We start from the raw sequence: 24,239 nt of genomic DNA, 5'->3' as shown, positions 1-24,239 counted from the left end.
CTTTAAATTAAAGGCTGTAACAAGAGATGAAGAAGGGCATTATATAATAATTACAGGGTCTATCCATCAGGAAGAGCTAACAATTATAATTGTCTATGCGCTGAATTCCGGAGCCCCCAAATACATAAAACAATTACTCATAAACATAAGCAACCTGGGGCGCCTGGGTGGTGCAGTCGGTTAAGCGTCCGACTTCAGCCAGGTCACGATCTCGCGGTCCATGAGTTCGAGCCCCGCGTCAGGCTCTGGGCTGATGGCTCAGAGCCTGGAGCCTGTTTCCGATTCTGTGTCGCCCTCTCTCTCTGCCCCTACCCCGTTCATGCTCTGTGTCTCTCTGTCCCAAAAATAAATAAACGTTGAAAAAAAAAATTAAAAAAAAAAAAAAACATAAGCAACCTTATTGATAAGAATGTGGTAATTGCAGGGGACTTTAACACTCCACTTACAGAAATGGATAGATCATCTAGACACACGGTCAATAAAGAAACAAGGGCCCTGAATGAGACATTGGATCAGATGGACTTGACAGATATATTTAGAACTCTGCATCCCAAAGCAACAGAATATACTTTCTTCTCGAGTGCACATGGAACATTCTCCAAGATAGATCATATACTGGGTCACAAAACAGCCCTTCATAAGTTTACAAGAATTGAAATTATACCATGCATACTTTCAGACCACAATGCTATGAAGCTTGAAATCAACCACAGGAAAAAGTCTGGAAAACCTCCAAAAGCATGGAGGTTAAAGAACACCCTACTAACGAATGAGTGGGTCAACCAGGCAATTAGAGAAGAAATTTAAAAATATATGGCAACAAATGAAAATGAAAATACAACAATCCAAACGCTTTGGGACGCAGCAAAGGCAGTCCTGAGAGGAAAATACATTGCAATCCAGGCCTATCTCAAGAAACAAGAAAAATCCCAAATATAAAATCTAACAGCACACCTAAAGGAACTAGAAGCAGAACAGCAAAGGCAGCCTAAACCCAGCAGAAGAAGAGAAATAATAAAGATCAGAGCAGAAATAAACAATATAGAATCTAAAAAATCTGTAGAGCAGATCAACGAAACCAAGAGTTGGTTTTTTGAAAAAATAAACAAAATTGACAAACCTCTAGCCAGGCTTCTCAAAAAGAAAAGGGAGATGACCCAAATAGATAAAATCATGAATGAAAATGGAATTATTACAACCAATCCCTCAGAGATACAAGCAATTATCAGGGAATACTATGAAAAATTATATGCCAACAAACTGGACAACCTGGAAGAAATGGACAAATTCCTGAACACCCACACTCTTCCAAAACTCAATCAGGAGGAAATAGAAAGCTTGAACAGACCCATAACCAGTGAAGAAATTGAATCAGTTATCAAAAATCTCCCAACAAATAAGAGTCAGGACCAGATGGCTTCCCAGGGGAGTTCTACCAGACGTTTAAAGCAGAGATAATACCTATCCTTCTCAAGCTATTCCAAGAAATAGAAAGGGAAGGAAAACTTCCCAACTCATTCTATGAAGCCAGTATTACTTTGATTCCTAAACCAGACAGAGACCCAGTAAAAAAAGAGAACTACAGGCCAATATCCCTGATGAATATGGATGCAAAAATTCTCAATAAGATACTAGCAAATCGAATTCAACGGCATATAAAAAGAATTATTCACCATGATCAAGTGGGATTCATTCCTGGGATGCAGGGCTGGTTCAACATCTGCAAATCAATCAACGTGATACATCACATTAATAAAAAAAAAGAGAAGAACCATATGATCGTGTCAATCGATGCAGAAAAGGCCTTTGACAAAATCCAGCACGCTTTCTTAATAAAAACCCTTGAGAAAGTTGGGATAGAAGGAACATACTTAAAGATCATAAAAGCCATTTATGAAAAGCCCACAGCTAACATCATCCTCAATGGGGAAAAACTGAGAGCTTTTTCTTTGAGATCAGGAACACAACAGGGATGCCCACTCTCACCGCTGTTGTTTAACATCGTGTTGGAAGTTCTAGCATCTGCAATCAGACAACAAAAGGAAATCAAAGGCATCAAAATTGGCAAAGATGAAGTCAAGCTTTCGCTTTTTGCAGATGACATGATATTATACATGGAAAATCCGATAGACTCCATGAAAAGTCGGCTAGAACTGATACATGAATTCAGCAAAGTTGCAGGATACAAAATCAATGTACAGAAATCAGTTGCATTCTTATACACTAACAATGAAGCAACAGAAAGACAAATAAAGAAACTGATCCCATTCACAATTGCACCAAGAAGCATAAAATACCTAGGAATAAATCTAACCAAAGATGTAAAAGATCTGTATGCTGAAAACTATAGAAAGTTTATGAAGGAAATTGAAGAAGATATAAAGAAATGGAAAGACATTCCCTGCTCATGGATTGGAAGAATAAATATTGTCAAAATGTCAATACTACCCAAAACTATCTACACATTCAATGCAATCCCAATCAAAATTGCATCAGCATTCTTCTCGAAACTAGAACAAGCAATCCTAAAATTCATATGGAACCACAAAAGGCCCCGAATAGCCAAAGTAATTTTGAAGAAGAAGACCAAAGCGGGAGGCATCACAATCCCAGACTTTAGCCTCTACTACAAAGCTGTCATCATCAAGACAGCATGGTATTGGCACAAAAACAGACACATAGACCAATGGAATAGAATAGAAACCCCAGAACTAGACCCACAAACGTATGGCCAACTCATCTTTGACAAAGCAGGAAAGAACATCCAATGGAAAAAAGTCTCTTTAACAAATGGTGTTGGGAGAACTGGATAGCAACATGCAGAAGGATGAAACTAGACCACTTTCTCACACCATTCACAAAAACAAACTCAAAATGGATAAAGGACCTGAATGTGAGACAGGAAACCATCAAAACCCTAGAGGAGAAAGCAGGAAAAGACCTCTCTGACCTCAGCCACAGCAATTTCTTACTCGACACATCCCCAAAGGCAAGGGAATTAAAAGCAAAAGTGAATTACTGGGACCTTATGAAGATAAAAAGCTTCTGCACAGCAAAGGAAACAACCAACAAAACCAAAAGGCAACCAACGGAATGGGAAAAGATATTTGCAAATGACATTTCGGACAAAGGGCTAGTATCCAAAATCTATAAAGAGCTCACCAAACTCCACACCCAAAAAACAAATAACCCAGTGAAGAAATGGGCAGAAAACATGAATAGACACTTCTCTAAAGAAGACATCCGGATGGCCAACAGGCACATGAAAAGATACTCAGCGTCGCTCCTCATCAGGGAAATACAAATCAAAACCACACTCAGATATCACCTCACGCCAGTCAGAGTGGCTAAAATGAACAAATCAGGAGACTATAGATGCTGGAGAGGATGTGGAGAAACGGGAACCCTCTTGCACTGTTGGTGGGAATGCAAATTGGTGCAGCCACTCTGGAAAGCAGTGTGGAGGTTCCTCAGAAAATTAAAAATAGATCTACCCTATGACCCAGCAATAGCACTGCTAGGAATTTACCCAAGGCACACAGGAGTACTGATACATAGGGGCACTTGTACCCCAATGTTCATAGCAGCACTCTCAACAATAGCCAAATTGTGGAAAGAACCTAAATGTCCATCAACTGATGAATGGATAAAGAAATTGTGTTTTATATACACAATGGAATACTACGTGGCAATGAGAAAGAATGAAATATGGCCTTTTGTAGCAACGTGGATGGAACTGGAGAGTGTGATGCTAAGTGAAATAAGCCATACAGAGAAAGACAGATACCATGGTTTCACTCTTATGTGGATCCTGAGAAACTTAACAGAAACCCATGGGGGAGGGGAAGGAAAAAAAAAAGAGGTTAGAGTGGGAGAGAGCCAAAGCATAAGAGACTGTTAAAAACTGAGAACAAACTGAGGGTTGATGGGGGGTGGGAGGGAGGGGAGGGTGGGTGATGGGTATTGAGGAGGGCACCTTTTGGGATGAGCACTGGGTGTTGTATTGAAACCAATTTGACAATAAATTTCATATATTGAAAAAAAAAAAAGAAAGGAAGTCAGAGAGGTTATAGTATCCTACATCAAGTGAGGCCTTATGGACCATTTTAAAGACTTTGTCTTTTACACTGAATGAGATGGAAAGTTACGGGAGTTTTGAACAGAGGAAGAACATAGTATAGCTTAGGTTTAAAAAAGATTATTTGGACTACTGTGGGAAAAATATAGTGTAGATAACAAGAGCAGAAAGCAGTAAAATAAATGTGATATTGTTACAACAATCCAGATATGATGATTACTTGGGTCAGAGAGTTAGCAATTGGAGGTGGGGGAGAATGGGAGTTAGGGGAAGAAGTGGTAGGAAGTGGTCAGATCTGTATATATTTTGAAGGTAGAGCCTACTTGGTTTGCTAAAGATCTGAGGTATGAGAGAAGAAAAGAGTCAAGGATGATGCTTGGTTTTTGCCAGTTTTTGCCTAATGGGGTGAGATGGGGGAAGACTGGAAAAAACCAACTTGGGGAGAACATCAGGAATTTTGTCTTGCTCTAGGTTTGCTTTTTAGCAAACCTTTTAAAAGCAAAGCTTTTTAGGTGCTTTACATTTTTTTTTTATTTTAGAGAGAGAAAGAGCAGGGGAGAGGCAGAGGGAGAGAGAATTTTAAGTAGGCTCCATGGTCAGCATGGAGTCTGATGCAGGACTTGATCCCAAGACCCTGGGATTATGACCTGAGCCAAAATCAAGAATTGGACACTCAACTGACTGAACACCCAGGTGCCCCATAAGTTTGAGATACTTTTTAAACATCTAAGTTGAAATGTCAAGAATGCAATTGGAATAAAAGTGTGGAGTTCAGAGGGCCAATAACATTAAAGCCATGAGACTGGGTAAGACTATCTGTACAAAGAGTGTCTGTAGATCCAACAAGTCCAACTGCAGCCACTCCAATGTTAGAGATCAAGGAAATGAAGTAGAACTAGCAAAAGAGAGGGAACTGAGAAAGAGCAACCACCAGTGAGTTTCCAGCAAAACCAGGAGAGCATGGTGTCTGCCCTGGAACCAAATAAAGACAAATGTTTCAAGAAGAAATGAGGAAGGAAGGAGGAAGTTAGCAAATGTGCCCGGTCTGATCATAGAGCTACTTAGATAAGAACTGAGAATTGACCTCCAGATTTATCCACATGGAGTTCTTTTGTGACCTTGGTAAAAAGAGCTTTAGTTAAGGGAGGGGATAAAACCTGATTGAGTGGACTCTAGAAAGAATAAAAAGGTAGGACTTGAAATCAAGGAATAATATATAATTCTTTACAGATATTTGACTGAAATGAAGAGCAGAGAAATAATGTGTTAGCTAGAAGGGAACATGGAGTCAAGAGAATTTTCTTTTTTTAATATTAGATATACTATAATGCTTTTTTAAGCTGATGGGATGATCCTTTGGAAAGGGAAATATGATGAGATAGATAAGAGAGAGAACTGCTGGAGCATAAGGGAAAGGATTGGCTTTCAGAGTACCATTGAGAGGACAGGAATATGCAGGCATGGATGAAGGCGGGTGGGTTATCTGCTGAGAGGGAACAGAAAGAAGAAGGTACTGGAAGTTTGAAGGGAAAAAAGGTATGAAATAATCATTTAGGGAAAGTAGATGGACTATTAAATAAAATGATTACCAGATAGCAGTAAAGGATCACTTGAGATTAGTGGTAATGAATTTGTAGAGTCCAGTTGACATCATTGTGGGTTTTCTTCAACAACTTTCCAAAAGGTAGAAAGTAGGTGGAGAGTTAGATTGTCCTGGGTAGGAGTTTTGTGAGGCAAAATAACAAAGCAACAAAAGCAAACGAGAAGCAGACATATCAAGGGAATTATTATAACATTGGACATTGGAATTTAAGTGGGTAAGAAAAGAAGTAAGGATATAAGATGGGTAAGGAATGGTCAAGAGGTGTTGGGATCACTGGTCCAGGGGTTATCAGAGCACTGTTAGAGTTGGGATGTTGGAAGGAGTGAGCTGGAAAGGCAGGAGTGGTAGAAAGATAAGAAAGAACATTGGTAGGGGTGCCTGGGTGGCTCAGTCAGTTAAGCATCCGACTCTTGATTTCACCTCAGGTCATGATCTCACAGTTGTGAGATTGAGCCCTGCATGGGGCTCTGCACTGAGAGAAAAGCCTGCTTAGATTCTTACCCACCCTCTCCCTCTGCTCCTCCCCAACTTGCATGCCCCCTTTCTCTTCCTCTCTCTCTCTCTCCCTCAGAAGCAAAATGTTTAAAAAGAAAGATTAGTAGATTACTAATAAATGGAAACACTCCCTAAGAAATAATAGTAGTATTAAGACCCAGTCTATGCCCCCCAAGTGCTCATTATGTAGTGCAGAAGAAAAGGCAGAAATGAATGCTCAAGATAAGTACATGCAATGCCTGTGGGGGCCAAAAGGAATCTTCAAGTAAATGTGAGGGTCAGATCAAGGAAAAACATCCAAAGAAGGTGGCATTTGAGGTGAACCTCAAAATGGAGCACGTGCAGAGCACAGCCTGATATACCACAGCACTTAAACTATTGCAGCAAGTGTTCAGAAAGCAGTGGTTGGAGGAGCGTGTGGGTGGCTCAGTCAGTTAAGCGTCAGCTTTGGCTCAGGCCATGATCTTGCGGTCCGTGGGTTCCATGCCTGCATCAGGCTCTGCGCTGACAGCTTAGAGCCTGGAGCCTGCTTCAGATTCTACGTCTCCCTCTCTCTCTGCCTCTCCCCTGGTCACACTCTGTCTTTCTCTCTCTCAAAAATAAATAAACATCAGAAAAGTTTTGCAGGGGAAGGAAAAAAAAAAGAAAGAAAGGTTAGAGAGGAAAGGAGCCAAATCATAAGAGACTCTTAAAAACTGAGAACAAACTGAGGGTTGATGGGGGTTGGGAGGGAGAGGAGGGTGGGTGATGGGTATTGAGGAGGGCACCTGTTGGGATGAGCACTAGGTGTTGTATGGAAACCAATTTGACAATACATTTCATATTTAAAAAAGAAAAAGAAAGAAAGAAAGAAAGAAAGAAAGAAAGAAAGAAAGAAAGAAAGAAAGAAAGAAAAAGAAAACCGTGGTTGGTGCATGGGATGGGAACTATGGCAGGACACGAGACTAAAGCATGGGCTGGGGCCAGGTTAGGCTGGTAATAGTGTGAGCATTTGAAACATCAGGCTGATGTGTGAGCATTTTTCTACAGGTAATAGTGAGGTTAGGAGCCCTTCTGCATAATTGAGCCCACTTGTTAGCATGATAGGAAGTCATATTGGTTTCTGTATTTTAATCAATCTAAAAGTGCTTTCTTCTCCATTATATATTATGTCATATTTATAGTTTTGTACTTCTCTTGGATTTTCTGATTGTCCTTGTAAGATCATCTCTAGTCTACTGCATTGATACTGTTATTTCTCTCCAAATAATGTATTGCCACATGCCCATTCCCTTTTTTTCCAACTTCATCTTCCAACTTCAATTTCATCCCCCAGTGTTGGTAGGAAAGTCTAATTATGTGACCCCTTTAGGCCCTACCAGAAAGGGGTAGGAAATAGGTTGGTTGTGATCAGAACTATGCTGTCCAGAGCATTAGGACTAGTCAAAGTGGACAAGATTTGGGCCGCCTGAGTGGCTCAGTCGGTTAATTGTCCGACTTCAGCTCAGGTCATAATCTCATGGTCCGTGAGTTTGAGCCCCGCGTCAGGCTCTGTGCTGCCAGCTCAGAGCCTGGAGCCTGCTTCGGATTCTGTGTCTCCCTCTCTCTCTGCCACTCCCCTGCTCATGCTCTGTCTCTCTGTCTCAAAGATAAATAAAAACATTTTTTTAAAAATTAGCAAAACAAAACAAAACAAAGTGGACAAGATTTGAAGGTGAAGAGTCAAATCCTCCCAGGGTAGAAGAAGACATAAGGGGCACAGTCTCACAACAGAGGTCACAATTTTTTCAGGAACTCAGTATCAGTACCAATGATGGGGTCAGTCTCTTTGCAAGCTATATTTACGATGTTATTTGAAAGTATCAGAACCTCTGTCTTTACAGACTAACCAGGGTAAATGTTAAAACCATTATCTTTTCAGGGTGCCTGGGTGGCTCAGTCGGTTAAGCATCCGACTTCAGTTCAGGTCATGATCTCACAGTCCGTGAGTTTGAGCTCTGCATTGGGCTCTGTGCTGACAGCTCAGAGCCTGGAGCCTGCTTCAGATTCTGTGTCTCCCTCTCTCTCTGCCCCTCCCCTGCTCATGCTCTGTCTCTCTCTGTCTCAAAAATAAATAAAAACATTAAAAAAATTTTTTTTAAATCAAGCAAGAACTGCCTTAAAAAAATTATCTTTTCTACCACATTATTGTGGTTTGGTCAAGTCCCTTCCCTCCTCTGGACCCAAGGCCCTGTCTATAAAATGTGGGGGCTGGATTCATCCTTTTCTAGAGCTGCTTCCAACTGACATGCTCTAATTTTTCTGTTACCTTCTATTCTGTATTAAATTCATGACATGTGACAGGCATTTTTCTAAGGATGAGACCCTTTTTCTCACCCCCTTCTCTCCTCACCCTTGTTATGAATTATGTTGGTCTTTTCTTGTTTAAAAGATTTGGAAAAAGTGATGTGTTAGGAGGTTTATTTCACATGGCATATTTGAGAGAAAATCACATAAAGGGCTTTGTTTTGTTCCAGCAGCTGAAACAGTAAAACCACCAGAATGACATACAGCGTCATTTTGTACTGCCCTCAAGTGGTGACCCAAATGTCTTCTTGGTTGTAGTTTAAGGAATAAAATGTTTTCAGAGGAGCCTAACGCAACTGGCTTTGATCGAATCTCTTATAAAAGATGGGCTGAGGGTCATTGTTGTTTTCATCAGCATACAAATCTGTTCTAGTTTCTCCTATCTTTAAAGAGCTATTTTATAACCCTGACTCTCTCTCCAGTCCTATTTCTCTGCTTCCCTTCAGAGCCAAATTTTTCAAGAGTTATCAGTATACTCTTTCTAGTTCATTTCCAGTTTATTTTTAAGCTTTTTACTTCAAAATAATTGCAAACTTTCAGAAGAGGTGCACTAATATTATGAAGAATTCCTATACACTCTTCACCCCAATGCACCAGAATTTAATATTTTGCCACAGTCTCTTTGTGTGTGTTTGCATATGTGTATGAATGCATGCATATATACAAATGTTTCTTGAACCATTCGAATTGTAGTATTTACCCCTAATATTCTAAATATTTGAGTGTGTATTTGCTAAGAACAAGGACATTCTCTCTCTTTTTAAATTTTTTTTTAATGTTTGACTATTTTTGAGAGAAAGAGAGAGAAACAGTGTGAGTGGGAGAGGGGCAGAGAGAGGGAGACACAGAATCTGAGGCAGGCTTCAGGCTCTGAGCTGTCAGTACAGAGCCTGATGTGGGGCTAGAACTCAAGAAATGTGAGATCATGACCTGAGCCAAAGTCATGGTTGACTGAGCCAACCTGGCACCCCAGGACATTCTCTTATGTACCTGCATTCCTCCCCCACCCCCAAGTATGATGATCAAATTCAGGAAATTTAACATTGATAGAAGTCCTTATATTTAGTACATATTCAAAGTTCACTTATTGGTCTGATACTGTCCTATCTAGCAATTTTCCCTCTGATCCACTGCCTGATCCCTAATCATGCATTACATTTAACTGTCATGACTCTTTAGTCTCCTTTAATCTAGAGCAGTTCCCCAGTCTTACATTGTTATTCATGATATTGACATTTTTGGGAAGTACATACCAATGTTTTGTAGAATTTCCTTCTATTTGGTTTTGTTTCATGTTTACTTATAATTCTATTTCTTTTTCTTTTTTTTTAGAGGGAGCAGGAATACTACCCAGGGGATGTTATGTCCTCAGTGCATAAGGTGAGGAAAAACATTATGTCACCTGGTCCCATTATTGTTCACCTTTGATCAGTTGGTTAAGATGGCATCTGCCAGGTTTTTTCACTATAAAGTTAGCATTTTTTCCCATATAAGTAAGTAATCTTTGGAGAGGTACTTTGAAACTGTATAAATATCTTGTTCCTCTTCAAATTTATGCTCAAAGTTTTCAACATTCATTGCTAATTGATAGTCTCTACTCCTTCTATGTCCTCAAATGCTGATTATGCTAAAGACTTCTAAATTCATATCTTCATCCCAGACCTCTCTTCTGGGCTCCAAACTTACAACCAACTGCCTAATTGATATCCACTTGGATATTTCACTGACATCTTCAGTTTAATGTGTGTAAAATAAAACTCCAGAGCAACATCTGAATTCATTACTCTAAAGGTGGTCAAGTGGTGATTTTATCATTCCATTATTCCACCTACATTTTTAGTTGGCATTATACTGTAAGCAAGATCTTTCCCTTTTCTCCTATTTATTTGTATATTTATTATTGTCAGTATAGACTTATAGATTCTTATTTTATTTAATAGGTTATAATCTATTACTGTCATTATTCATTTTAATGTTCAACTTGTCCCAGATTTGGTCAGTGAGAGCTCCTTCATACTGGTTCCTGTATCCTTTTGACACACACCCATCTTTTTTTTTTTTTTAAGCACTTTCTTGCTTTCTGGCGTAATATAGCATCCCAGGTACATCTTTTACTTTTCCTGTCTAGTCTTGGAAATCATCCATCTCTCCGAAGAGCTCCCCTTTTAGTAGGCAATGGTATTTAGAAACCAAGATCTGGGCACCAGATACACTCATTGTTACTGGGGTATAATTGCTTTTAGGCCTTTTAGGTAAACAGAGCCACGAAGGAAAAATGGCAACTTAACATAGTTTAACTATTTTTAATCATGAATTCATTACTGGCACACTCTAATTCCAATTCAGCACCACAGGGTTTTTTCTCCTATTCCTTATTTGCATCTCCTATTCCTTATTTTCCCACAGTGGGAGCTCTGACTCCCAACAGCATCATTGTCTTTTTTCATTTGCTCAGTGTTGTGATACACACAAAATAGTTTCAGAATTGCTATATCCATGTCACCTAAAAAGTCTATTAAATTGGATTCAAAATTTGTAGTTTTGTTTTTAGACTAAAGGTATATATGCAAAGTACTGCATTCAAAATTTATTTGGATTAAGTTTTATTTTCCTTCAGAATGTTTATATTACTTATTTATATATAGTTAGGTTTATTTGTTTTCTATTTATATTAATTTTTAGAATGCCTTTCATTCTTGTAGATTCAAATTTCTGTTTGAATATGTAAAAGTTAACATTGTCAAATCCATATGAAAACATATGGAATGCTTCGCAATTTGTGTGTCATCTATATGGAGGAGTCATGCCAATTTTCTCTGTTTTGTTTTAGTTTTAGCATACGTGCTGTTAAAGTAAGAACACCTTCAATTCATTTTCAGCCCGTTTGATGTTTACTTAGCGCCTTCACACACACACACACACACACACACTTCACTATTTTTTTATCCTTATATTATTTGACCTTTCCACACTCAACTGACCTAATTTTCTTGAAACACTCTACTCTCTTGGTTTTTGATTCCACACTCTTCTGGTTCTACTTCCTCTTCACAGACCTCTCCTCATTCTCCTTGTTTGTTCAACTGCTCCAAAATATGTGGCTGCTCAGGACTCTTCTTGGCTCCCACTTCTCTCTGTATACTGTTTCCCTAGATAATCTCAACTACTTCTGTATCTTTGAATGATGATACTAGGAAGGGAATCTTTGAATGCTGATTATGTCAATGACTTCTAAATTCATGTCTTCGTCCCATACCTCTCTTCTGGGCTCCAAATTTACAACCAACTACTTCATTGACATCTACATGGATCTCACTGACAGCTGAAGTGTAACATGTCTAAAACAGAACTCCTAATTTCCCTGCCAAACCTGCTTCCTCCAAGCTCCTCCCTCTCAGTAAATGTCACCTCCCTCCACCTGGTTGCTCTAGCTAGAAACCACTACTACCACTTTGCGCATCATCTCTTACCTAGGTGACCCATCAGCCTCATAACTGGCTTCTCTTTTATCCCTCACACATTCATTCTCTATACAGTAGCTACCATGATATTTTTGAAAACAAGATAATAATACAAGCTTACATTTTTTGGGTGTTTATTATGTGCCAGGAACTGCTGTAAGCACTTTGTATATATATTATCTTCACAATGACTCTATGAGGTAAAACCTATCTCAGTTTTATAGAAAAGGAAATTGGGGCACAGAGAGTTTAACTTATTTGCCCAAGGTCACACAGCTGGTATATGGTGGAGTTTAGGTTTGAACCCAGAGTGACTCTTTAGCCTTCAAGTTTATGTACACATGCTACTGGATCATATCACCCAGACTCAAATACTTTCATGGCTTCTCACTGGGGCTCACTGGAACTAGATTCCGGACTCCATACTTAGGCCTGCTGGGTCCTGTGATGTGCCTCCTGCTTACCCCTTCAAATTTATCTCATGCTGTTCCCTTTCCTTGACTTTCCTTCAGCCACATGGCTTGTTTTGTTTTCTGTTTGTCAGTTTCCTTGAACATGATAAGCCATTTCCTGCTAGTCGACATTATTTATCCTCCACTTCAAACACTCTTCTCCTTGGCTTCTTCTCATTCTTCAGGTATCACTTTAATGATATGTGATTCCCTTACCATTGCTGTTTCTTAAGTGGCTCCCTTGCTGGTATGTTCTATCTCAGCTTCATATTTGTTTTCTTTTTAGCCCTTAAAACAATTTGTAATTATTTGTTTACTTGTTTTGTCTCTCTTCCCCACTAAAATTAAGTGCTATAAAGACAGAGGCTGTGTCCTAGTCACTTTTGTGTATTCTGAGCCTAACACAGTGCCTTGTTCATAGAAGGAACCCTAGAAATATTTGTTGAATAAACATATATTATCATTTTCTACTTTATAGCTTCCATTTGCTCATAATTTCTGCCTCCTCATCACTTTGGTTTGTGACAGCCTAGACTCTGTCTCCTCTCTCATATACCCCTACTCAACCTCATGGCCTCTTTCTTTGCATCCTTTTAGTCATAGTTTTAGTGCTACTAATTGCCTCAATCACCTCATGTTTCCCAATTTAAATTCCTGAAAGAGAAATATTTATTTGTCCAACTCATTTTTTAGGAGACAGACATTTGTAGGTCATTGGCAAGCTCATGAGTTGCTTGCCTTTGGGTCAGATTCCTAGTCCTGGTCCAAACAGTTGTGTGGGGCAGGGTGTATGTGTGTGTGTGTGGGGGGGGGGTGGATATTCTGCACAGCGCTGCCTTTCCGATCAGGCACAATGATTGATATTTGAGTACAAGCGGCAGCCACAGCAGCAGCAGTGGCAAATAGTTAATCAGGCCTCACTTAAGGGTCAGGTTCTCCAACAGTTTCTCTCTAGGAGGCAGGTCTCAGGTTATCTTGAGTCCTGTGTACTCTCCCTCTGAAAATAGTAAACACAAATTGAAAGCCCTCACATTTACACAGCATTTCTAAAACTAAAAAAGAGTATGCATCCACCTATATTTGTTAGTCTAGCAACCCTGTGAGGCCAAGAATATTGTCTCCACTTTATAAATAAGGAAACTGAGGCTCAATTTCCTTGCCCAAAGTCAGACACATACTAAATAAGAGCCAGCATCAAATCCCAGGTCTCTAAACTCCCATGATGGGCTCCTTTCACTGTATCTAAAGAAACTGGATGATGATTGAAGTTTCCTCTAAAATAGCACCATAGGTGGCTCCATGGGCTGTGGGTTCCCAATATACTTATTAAGTACCTAAGGGTTTACAAAGCACCTACCATGTACCAGGCACTCTGCTTTACAAATACTATCTCAGTTCAACCTCATAATACTTGGGTGAGGTAGATATTCTAATACCCACCGAGGAAATGGAGATTTAACAGATTAGATTACTGTTCCAAGTTCAAGATCTAGTATATGGCATGGCTGGGATTCTAATTTAGATCTTTCTGACTCCAAAGCCCATCTTCCTTAGATTACACTAGACTGTATCCCTTCTTCTTCCCAACTGTGTTGCCTTGGTCAAGTTACTTAATTTATGTGACCTTGTATTTCCTTATCAGTAAAATGGGGATATGAGTACCTAATTCATGGGATTATCATAGGTTTATGAGCAATCATGTGGTAAAATAGCCTGTTCCAGTAAACATAGCAGGTACATACTTTCAGTTTTGTGTGAATCTAAATCTACACATGTGAAATATATATAATTATCAACTTTAGTTGCCCGTAATGATCAGGATCTCTTGTGAGATTCTATTCTGTCGGCAAGTATTCCTGATTCAAATTCTGAAGACATAGGGCCTTGACAACAGTTATTCTCTAAGAAAAGAGAGCAAGTCAATGTACTTCAGAGATGAGAAAGAACGTACACTCAGCCTAGCCATTATATAGCAGAATGGAAGTTAATAAGTGCTCAATAAAGAGATCTGAGTATGTGTCTCAGAAGCTTAAGAATTTCTTTAAGGCCAGGGCATTTAACATATAGTCTGACTTAATCCCACCACAACTTTAAGAGATAGGTGTTCTTGTGACCTCCATTTTTCAGGCTCAGAGAGTTTAAGTGATCTGCCTAAGGTCACACATCTAAATTGAGGTAGACAAGGAACTGGAGTTTGGCACTATTGCACTGAACTTTCAGCTGTGTGCAGTCTGGCACGTCTACTAACAAGTTAACCTGCTCTGCACCTTCAGGGCTCTTTGGATGGAAACTTACTCTCAGGTCAAACACCCTTCTAACATCTTGCCCACTCATTGTTCTCAGGAAAGAAAAGTCAGTTCCATAAGCATCGGCACAATTTAGGGAGAATGCTGGCTAGAATGGCACTTCCCCATATAATAGTACAGATAAATACCGTCAATAAATACAGACAAACAATACAAATACATACAGATAAATAATACCATGTGAGAAATGCAAGAGCAAGACTAATAACTAATCTTTGTACAGTACTTTATAATTTATAAGAGATATGATACCCAATTCTCCACATATCGCCCCTTTGAGATAGGTATTATCATTGCCATTTCACAGATGAAGAAACTGAGGCTTAAGAAGTTGATTTAGTATGAAGAAGTGGACATATAGTGTTTTGTGTTTTCCCAGACTCCTTTCTTCCTTTTGGTAATGACACCCTGTGTTTCCTTTAGAGATCAAGTACTTTCCATCACAGCAACAGTGATTAGATCAATGTGAACACATGACACATCAGATCTTTGGATGTCAAGCTTGGAACTTTTGTTTAGGCTTTTATTCAAGCCATTAAGAGAGAGGAACTCTCTCTGGAGACTGAAGTTAGTGGCCACTACCACGGTAAATACAATGTTATGTATAAATTTTAAACCTGCAGAAGAAAATTCAGTCTAGCCAGTGGAAAGTAGAAATGGAAATTTAAGATAAAAAGGAATGTACAGTAAATGGATGGTGGGACTAAACCTTAGTATATAGTAATTACATTAAATGCAAATAAGTTAACCTCACCAATTGGATTTTTAAAAATTACATCCAAGGGGCGCCTGGGTGGCGCAGTCGGTTAAGCGTCCGACTTCAGCCAGGTCACGATCTCGCGGTCCGGGAGTTCGAGCCCCAAGTCGGGCTCTGGGCTGATGGCTCAGAGCCTGGAGCCTGTTTCCGATTCTGTGTCTCCCTCTCTCTCTGCCCCTCCCCCGTTCATGCTCTGTCTCTCTCTGTCCCAAAAATAAATAAACGTTGAAAAAAAAAATTAAAAAAAAAAAATTACATCCAATAATAGATTGGCTGTAAGAGACACACTTAAAACATGAAAAGATAGGGGATGCCTGAGTGACTCAGTAGGTTAAGTGTTCGATTCTTCAATGTTTATTTATTTTTGGGACAGAGAGAGACAGAGCATGAATGGGGGAGGGGCAGAGAGAGAGGGAGACACAGAATCGGAAACAGGCTCCAGGCTCTGAGCCATCAGCCCAGAGCCTGGGGGCTCGAACTCACGGACCGCGAGATTGTGACCTGGCTGAAGTCGGACGCTTAACCGACTGCGCCACCCAGGCGCCCCTAAGTGTTTGATTCTTGATCTTGGTTCAGGTCAAGATCCCACGGTTCATGAGTTAGAGCCCCACGTTGATCTCCACACTGACAGTGCAGATCCTACTTGGGATTCTCTCTCTCCCTCTCTCCCTCTGCCCCTCCCCTGCTTGCTTTCTCTCTCTCTCTTAAAATAAATAAACATTAAAAAATGAAAAAATATAAAAATATATGAAGATTAAAAATGAAAAGATGAAAAGAGATACACTAGGCAAATATGAACTGGGTTGTGATCTTAATTCTGTCAAAAAGAAATTTTAGTATCAAAAGGTAAAAAGTGATAAAAAGTAATTATATATTCATTAAAGAAACAATAAGCAAACCCATAGGTGCACTTAATTACAGACTATTAAAATACACAGAACCGCAGAGAGAAATAGATGCATAATTATAGCTGCAGATTTTAATATCTCCCTCTCAGAAACTGGTCTATCAAGGCTGGAATACTATAATTACCATATTTTGACAATTCTACACCTTATACAAAGTTGGACTCTGGGAGAATTAAAGACATAATAAATATTTAAAAATATATTTTTAAAATAGGAAACATAGTTTGTGAGAAGAGAAAGGCAAAACTTCAAAATCACAGACTATGACACAATAATGTTGATGAATAATCAGGATCCCCATTCAACAAAAAACTGTGGACAAAGTAACTAGATGAGAAAATGGGAGAAGATATTTGAAATAATTAGCATACAAAACTCTTGCAAATAAAGAAAACAGCAACCTCTAGAGAAAAATAAGCAAAAGATATGAACAGAGAAGAAACCTACAAATCAAAAAGCATGTGAAGAGATGCTTAAAAAAATCAGAAATGTTAATTAAAACAGCAATGTGCTATGGTTTTATATCAATTAAACTATAAAAATCAGAATGTTTGATGCCTGCTGGTGGCTGGAAGGAACTCTTATGCATGGTGGCAGGGGTATGGACTGCTATAGCCACTGTGGAAAGGAATTTGACATAAGTTAAGAGAATTATGAACTCACATATTCTATGAGCCCATAGCCACTCCTGGGATATATCTCAAAGAAATTCTTATGCGGACACACAAAGGATTAAAATGCTAATTGCAGTATTATTTATGAAGGCAAGGACTTAAAGACTACCTGTTTGGTGGTCTATCACCGGAGACTAGATAGCTAAAATGTAGTAAATTTTATATCGTGAAGTTACATAGCAGTCAGAAGCAATGCATTAGATGTATACACAGCAACATGAATGCATTTTAAAAACAGTGCTCAGTAAAAAATCTGAAGAAACACAATGAGATTTAAATACTGTACCATTTGCATAAATTAAAATACATCTATACAAAATAAAAATTCACATTTCATATGAACATATACAAATGAAAAGATATACACCAAATAGAACACAGTTGCCTTTGTGGGGAAAGGAAAGGGATAAAAGAGAAAAAATAAATAACAAATAAGACTTAAATGTATAAACACTGGGGCACCTGGGTGGCTCAGTCGGTTAAGCATCTGACTCTTGATTTAGACTCAGGTGCTGATATCGCTGTTGCAAGATCAAGCCCCATTTTAGGCTCAGCACTAGGCATGGAGCCTGCTTAGGATTCTCTCTCTCTCTCTCTCTCTCTCTCTCTCTGTCTCTGTTCCTCCCCCCACTCATGCATGCTTGCTCATGCTCTTTCTCTCTCTCTCTCTCTCTCTCTCTCTCTCTCTCAAAGTAAATACATAAACATTTTTTAAAAATATTATCAGTGACCTAAGATGATAAAATGCCATGTACTGAGGAGAGTGATTAACTAAAACCTCTACACCTCCAGTCAAACCAACCAATCAACAAATGAACATAAAACTGGAAGAAAAGACAGTAAGTATTGTATAGTTGCCCCTGGATTTGGGGATAATGAGAAATTTTTATATTCTACTTAATACATTTGTAGAATCAAAATTTTTTACATTGAACACCTGTTACTTTCTAAAATAAAATATATAAGATTTTTATATACTATAATATATTATATAAATTATATAATATAATTATAATATATTATAATATTATATAAAGTATATAATATATTATATTATAATAATATATACTTTATATAACATATAATATAATATAGTTATAAATTATATAATAAAATAAAATATATAAGATTTTTAAAGTTTATTTATTAATTTTGAGAGAGAGAGAGCACAAGCAGGGGAGGGGCAGAGAGAGAGAGAGAAAGAGACAGAGACAGAGAGAATCCTAAGCAGGCTCTGCACTTTCAGCACAGATCCCAACATGGGGCTGGATTCCAGGAACAATAAGATCATGACCTGAGCCAAAATCAAGAGTTGGACGCTTAACTGACCAGAATTTAAAAAACAAAAAAAAACTTCATCTGGAGATTTAGGTTTCAGTGGTAGATTGGTAGTATTCAAAAGACAAGACCTGAAAGGAAATACAAAAAATTTCAAAGTCTGTGCAGAATGGGTGGAACTATGCATGCATTTTTCTCTTGTTAAATTACCTTAGTTTTTGAAATAATGTTTCTACAATCTATCAAAATAAAGGCAAGGAAATTTAACAAAGGTAAAAGCAACAGCTTAAAAAATTTTTTTAATGTAGACTTTAATGTTTATTTATTTTTGAAGGAGAGAGAGACAGAGTGTGAGTGGGGGAGGGGCAGAGAGAGAGGGAGACACAGAATCTGAAGCAGGCTCCAGGCTCCCAACTGTCAGCACCGAGCCCAACGCGGGGCTTGAACTCACAAACCGGGAGATCATGACCTGAGCTGAAGTTGGACGCTCAACCGACTGAGCCACCCAGGTGCCCGTATATATACTTTAAAGTAAGCTCTGAGCCGAACGTGGAGCTAGGCTTGATTGAACTCACAACCCCGAGATCAAGAGTTGTATGCTCCAAAGTAGCAGCTTTAAAAAATATTTGAATAGATCCTTATTGTTTATTCTCTTCCCCCCACCCAAATTTTGCATGAAAATCAGTATCTTTATCTGGTGATATTTGAAAATACATAACAATTGGTAGAGCATATGCCTAACCAATTAGAACAGATATTGGCAGTAGACGAGATGCTCTCATCAGACTGGAATGCCTAAAATATAGATAACCCACAAGCCAGTCCTCTAGCCCTAACACAGTGTTCAGACGCAGGCATCTAAAGCCTTGCCCTTTTTCACAATGGGAAGACTCTTATGTTATAGAAAGAGGTATAAAAATGAGGGATGCCCAAAAAAACCACTCTATAAAATGCCGCTTTGGCATAAAGATTATTTTGAGTGAAAAGCACTTGAAAAACAGCAGATACAATAGGGACACTCTGATCTCTTTTCTTCCTGAAAACAGGAGATAGAACTCCTGTGTGAGAGCTGCCCTTGAGCTCCTAGGAGAAAAGAAACACTCTTATGAAGGACAGAAAGTTGAGATTGAGGATTCTGTACAAACAGACCTTGTTAAAATAATTCTTATCTTTCTATAGCCTCCCTGAACATTTTAGTTATTTTTCCACAATTGCCTCTCTTTGTTCAACCTATTATAAAAGCATTTAAGCTTTGCCCCTTCTTTGGGTCTTCATTTCCTTATGAGGGCTCCTGTGTCCCATAAAAGTTTATATTAAATAAATTTGTATGCTTTTCTCCTGTTAATCTGTATTATGTCAATTAAATGTTCAGGCCCAGTCAAAGATCCTAGAGGGTAGAGGCAAAGTTTTGCCTCCTCTACTAAGGCAAGTTTCCCAAGCCAGAATATTCCAAAGATTGTAAGGCTCAGAAACTACACTAGGCATCAACCTATAACAAAAAAGGAGATGGAATACTTGCTACTTCTTCCTGACTCACCACCCAACTCCTGTTATCTAGGTGCCCTAATCTTTTTTTTTTTTTTAATTTTTTTTCAACGTTTATTTATTTTTGGGACAGAGAGAGACAGAGCATGAACGGGGGAGGGGCAGAGAGAGAGGGAGACACAGAATCGGAAACAGGCTCCAGGCTCTGAGCCATCAGCCCAGAGCCTGACGCGGGGCTCGAACTCGCAGACCGCGAGATCGTGACCTGGCTGAAGTCGGACGCTTAACCGACTGCGCCACCCAGGCGCCCCAGGTGCCCTAATCTTTGACCCTGAAATTTGGTCCACACATCTCCTTCTCCATCAGACGGACTCTTACACATTCTTGAAGATCTGGCTCAAAAGTCACTTCCTTCATGAAATCTTCCCTGAAAATACCAGCCAGAGTTTTGTTCATTCTTTCAACTAATATTTATTAAGTACCTATGGTGTTCCAGACCCATATTATATTTGTATCCCTGTGCTATCATATGACAGCTGTGCCTGGCCTGACTCCCCAGCTAGACTGGGATTAGTCCTTGGTATACTTCTAGTAAAACAAAGGCAGGAAGGAGTCAGCATTTAATCCTCACAGCTAAGTCTGCAGTAGGTCCCGTTATTAACCCTGTCTCACAAATGTGAAAGATGAGGCACAGGAAAGTTAGATCATTTGCCCAAGATAATACAGCTGATAAGTAAACAGAGCCATGAATCAAGCACAGTGACCTCAAACAGCTGGCAAACACACTAACTGTATCACTTCTGAAAATGAAAAGGCTGTCACACTGAACTCAATTGCTTGTCTGTATGTTTGTTTTTTGGGAAATTTTTGAAAAGAGGAAGATGACTTTTTGTTTATCTTAAAATGGTATTTATTCTGTATCTGCTATCTGTATTATCTGTATTCAATATAATGTAGATCCACTCATTCAGCTGTACAACAGCCTAGTACAATGAAAGGATAAGCTTTGGAATCAGACAAACTTGAGTTCAGATACTGGTCCTGTCCCTTACCAGCAGCTTGACCCTAAGCAAATGACTTGCCTGGTCTAAGCAGTTTCTGCATCTGTAAAACGAAGCTAATAATGGTATCCCCTACAATTGCTGCTATGAGGATTGAATAAGCACACTGAAGGAACTCCTCAAATTTATGGGAAGTGCTTTGCAATCTGTAAAGAGCTATGTAAATGCCCATGATAATGTTGTTATGAGCAGGTGGTAAGAAGAGATAAGTGTAAGACTAGCAAACCTGCAAATGAGTAACAATTATTTAAAAATTAGGGCACAAAACAACAGAGAAGCAAAAGGACTTTCACAAAGTACCTTCTTTATGTTAAGAGGAAGTCTGATTTTGTTTTTAAGTGCTTGCTACATCTGTAAGAAGAAAACAACATCACCCACAGGTATAACCATCAGAACGACTCAGTAAATATTAAGTAATACAGATATTCATTTATTTTATTATTTTAGAGAAAGAGAGAGCATGTGAGCAGGGGAGAGGGACAGAGGGAGACAGAGAGAGAGAATCCCAAGCAGTCTCCACGCTCAGTGTGGAGCCTGATGTAGGGCTCTATCCCACGACCCTGGGATCATGACCTAAGCCGAAATCTAGAGGAAGATGCTCAACCAACTGAGCCACTCAGGTGCCCCAAGTAATACAGATATTTAAAAAAATAAAATTCCCTGGATATACTAAGATAAATTGAAAGTGAAGATCAAGTTTATACAGAAGTTTATTTACCAACAATTAATTTCATAAACACCATGATAATGATAGTAGGAATAGTGATTATTTGTTGACTATATATTTATATCAGGCACTGTACACACATGACTATTTAATCCCTGCAACAACCTCATGAAATAGGAATTCTCACTCCCTTTCCAGCGACAAGGAAATTGGAGCCCCAAGAGGCTGATGTGACTTTCCCAAGGTCATATAGAGCAAAGGAGGTAGAGTAGAAAAACAAATCCAAAGTCTGGTCAAAAAGAGCAAGTAGGGGTGCCTGGGTGGCTCAGTTGGTTGAGTGTAGGACTCTTGGTTTGGGTTCAGGTCATGATCCCAGTGCCATGGGCTTGAGCCCCACATCAGGCTCCATGCTGAGCGTGGAACCGGCTTAAGTTTCTCTCCCTCTCCATCTGCCCCTCTCCCCACTTGCTGTCTTTCTCTCTCTCTCTAAAATACAAAATTAAAAAAATTAAATTAGGGGCGCCTGGGTGGCTCAGGTGGTTAAGTGTCTGACTTCAGCTCAGGTCATGATATTGCGGTTTGTGGGTTCGAGCCCCATGTCCGGCTCTGTGCTTTTGATTCTGTGTCTCCCTCTCTCTCTGCCCCTCCCCCACTCATGCTCTGTCTCTGTCTCTGACTCTCTCTCTCAAAAATAAACATTAAAAATTTGTTAAAGCAAATTAAATTAATAACATTTTTTTTTAAAAAAGAGCAAGTAGTTTTGCTCTCCAGATTTGGCCAACCTCATGAACATTTCTCCTTCTAAGCAACATCATTTGCCTCTGAATGTAAGGTGTTTTGTTTTTGTTTTTGTTTTTTTACCAGATTACAGTTCATCCTTCTGGTCAACACAGACTTCTTCATTTTTACCCAGAAACACACTTTCAGCATCATCTTCCTTCCGCTGCCTGTCATTTCCTGGGTCCTTGGCAGAATCCTCTTCACTTCCCTCTTCTTCAACTCCCCAGATGTCATCTTCCCATTCCTTCTCCTTTTCTTTTTTCTTCTTGACTTCTCCTTCCTGTTTTATTTTTTCCATCTCTTCATACAGTTTTATCCATTGCTTCTCTTTGTCCTATTTAGAATATGGAATTTCAAAATAATTTACAGATAGTATAAACAAAGTTAACCCACTTTAGAAATGTCTGGTGTCTTCCCAAACTCTTAAAGATTTCTGGGATGGTGTTTGTTTACATACAAATTTTCAGTCTGTGTGTGTGGTGGACAGAACTCTGTGTATGTGTGTAATTTGTTCATAAGTAAAATTGGTTCAGATTCAGCAATCATGTACTGAATGCCTACAGCATTGCTAAGAATAGTGCTAGACAATTTATACACATTATTTCTATTCCTCACAACAATGTATGAGGTAAATGTTACTAGTTCCACTTCCTAGATGAAGGATCTGAGGTTCCGGCTGATTAAATGCCTTGCCCGAGCTGTATAGCTAGTGAGTGGTAGAACCGGAATTAGAAATCCAGGCTTTCTGCATCTGAGTCTTGTCCTGTCTCTGCTATTTCCAGTGACACAATCTTAGGGAACTCTTTGAATTTGCTTTTGACCTGTGATCAGTACAAACTTGTATGAAGTCAGAAATGAGACTCCTTCTATGTTCTCCAATGTGTTCATCTAGGTCCCAGAATTTGATCCCTAAAGCCAATTTCATAGATTTTCCTACTCGGAAGGTCACTAAGGAAGGGACACAGTCCACATTCCTCCAGATGCTTTAGATGAGCATCTGGGCCAAGTGGTCTTTTACCCAGTTTTGGGGGATAAGACTAGACTGAGAACCTGCATTCCCAGTAGGTGGTGATCTTCTAGAATCCTTTTGTGAGGAAATGCTTGGCATCTCGTTTGTGTTTCCCACATTATTAGAGGAAAAACATTCTCTTTCATCCAGGCCTTCATTTTCTTATGTCTGGAAAGCACTGGCTACAATTTAGGTCTCTATTTCTTCCCTTCCCACTCATGGCTCTACTCATTCATCAGCTTCCACCCTCCTTTCTTTACCAAAACTACTCTTGCCAAAGGTAACCAGAGACCTCCAATTCCACCAGTTTCTCAACTCCACTTGAACCTACAACAATCCATTGAGCCTATCTATTTTTCATTTGACCTCAACCAACTCATGTCCTCCCTTTTCTCCTTTCTTTGTTTTTGTATGATTGCTCTCTTGCAAACATCCTCAATTCCCTTGCCCTCCCTTAGGTAGGCAAACCCTCAACTCTGGTTAAATCCAACTCTACATGCCTGCATCAAAGCAGAGAAAATAGCTAGAGAAAACAATAAAACCAAACCACTTGTTCTCATTTTAAACTCATTATGACTAAACTCAGGCGAGCCCTTAGTGCTAGTGAGTGAGCCTACTATATTCTGTGGTTGATTCACTCTCCTTCTACTTGGATAACTAATTTCTCACCTTCTTTTCCTCCTCAAACCTCCAATACATCTTTCCCAATCTCAAGTTAAGTTGTTGGCCTTACTTCCTATTTCACAATCAGAAGAAACTTTCCACGTATTCTGTGACAGCCATGGAGTTATGCCACTTGGATTTCCCTTGCAGAAGAGCCTGTCAGTCATTTGTGAGCAGTGCAGTGAGCTGCTGGCATGTAGAAGTAGCACCTGGGGGTCCACTGCAGCATTTGAACCC

The 24,239-nt window shown here is 39.2% G+C and overlaps 1 non-coding gene across 1 annotated transcript; it reads right to left on the bottom strand.

The window, feature by feature from the left end:
* Positions 1-11,255: 11,255 nt before the first annotated feature.
* Positions 11,256-11,363, bottom strand: LOC125174219 (U6 spliceosomal RNA). Its single transcript, XR_007155342.1, has one exon. It is a non-coding gene; the product is annotated as a U6 spliceosomal RNA (small nuclear RNA).
* Positions 11,364-24,239: the final 12,876 nt, after the last annotated feature.

Source organism: Prionailurus viverrinus, chromosome C1 (assembly GCF_022837055.1).
Source record: "Prionailurus viverrinus isolate Anna chromosome C1, UM_Priviv_1.0, whole genome shotgun sequence".
NCBI lineage: Eukaryota > Metazoa > Chordata > Mammalia > Carnivora > Felidae > Prionailurus > Prionailurus viverrinus.
The sequence above is the reverse complement of the archived record's forward strand: the minus strand, read 5'-3'. Positions and strand labels throughout refer to the sequence as shown.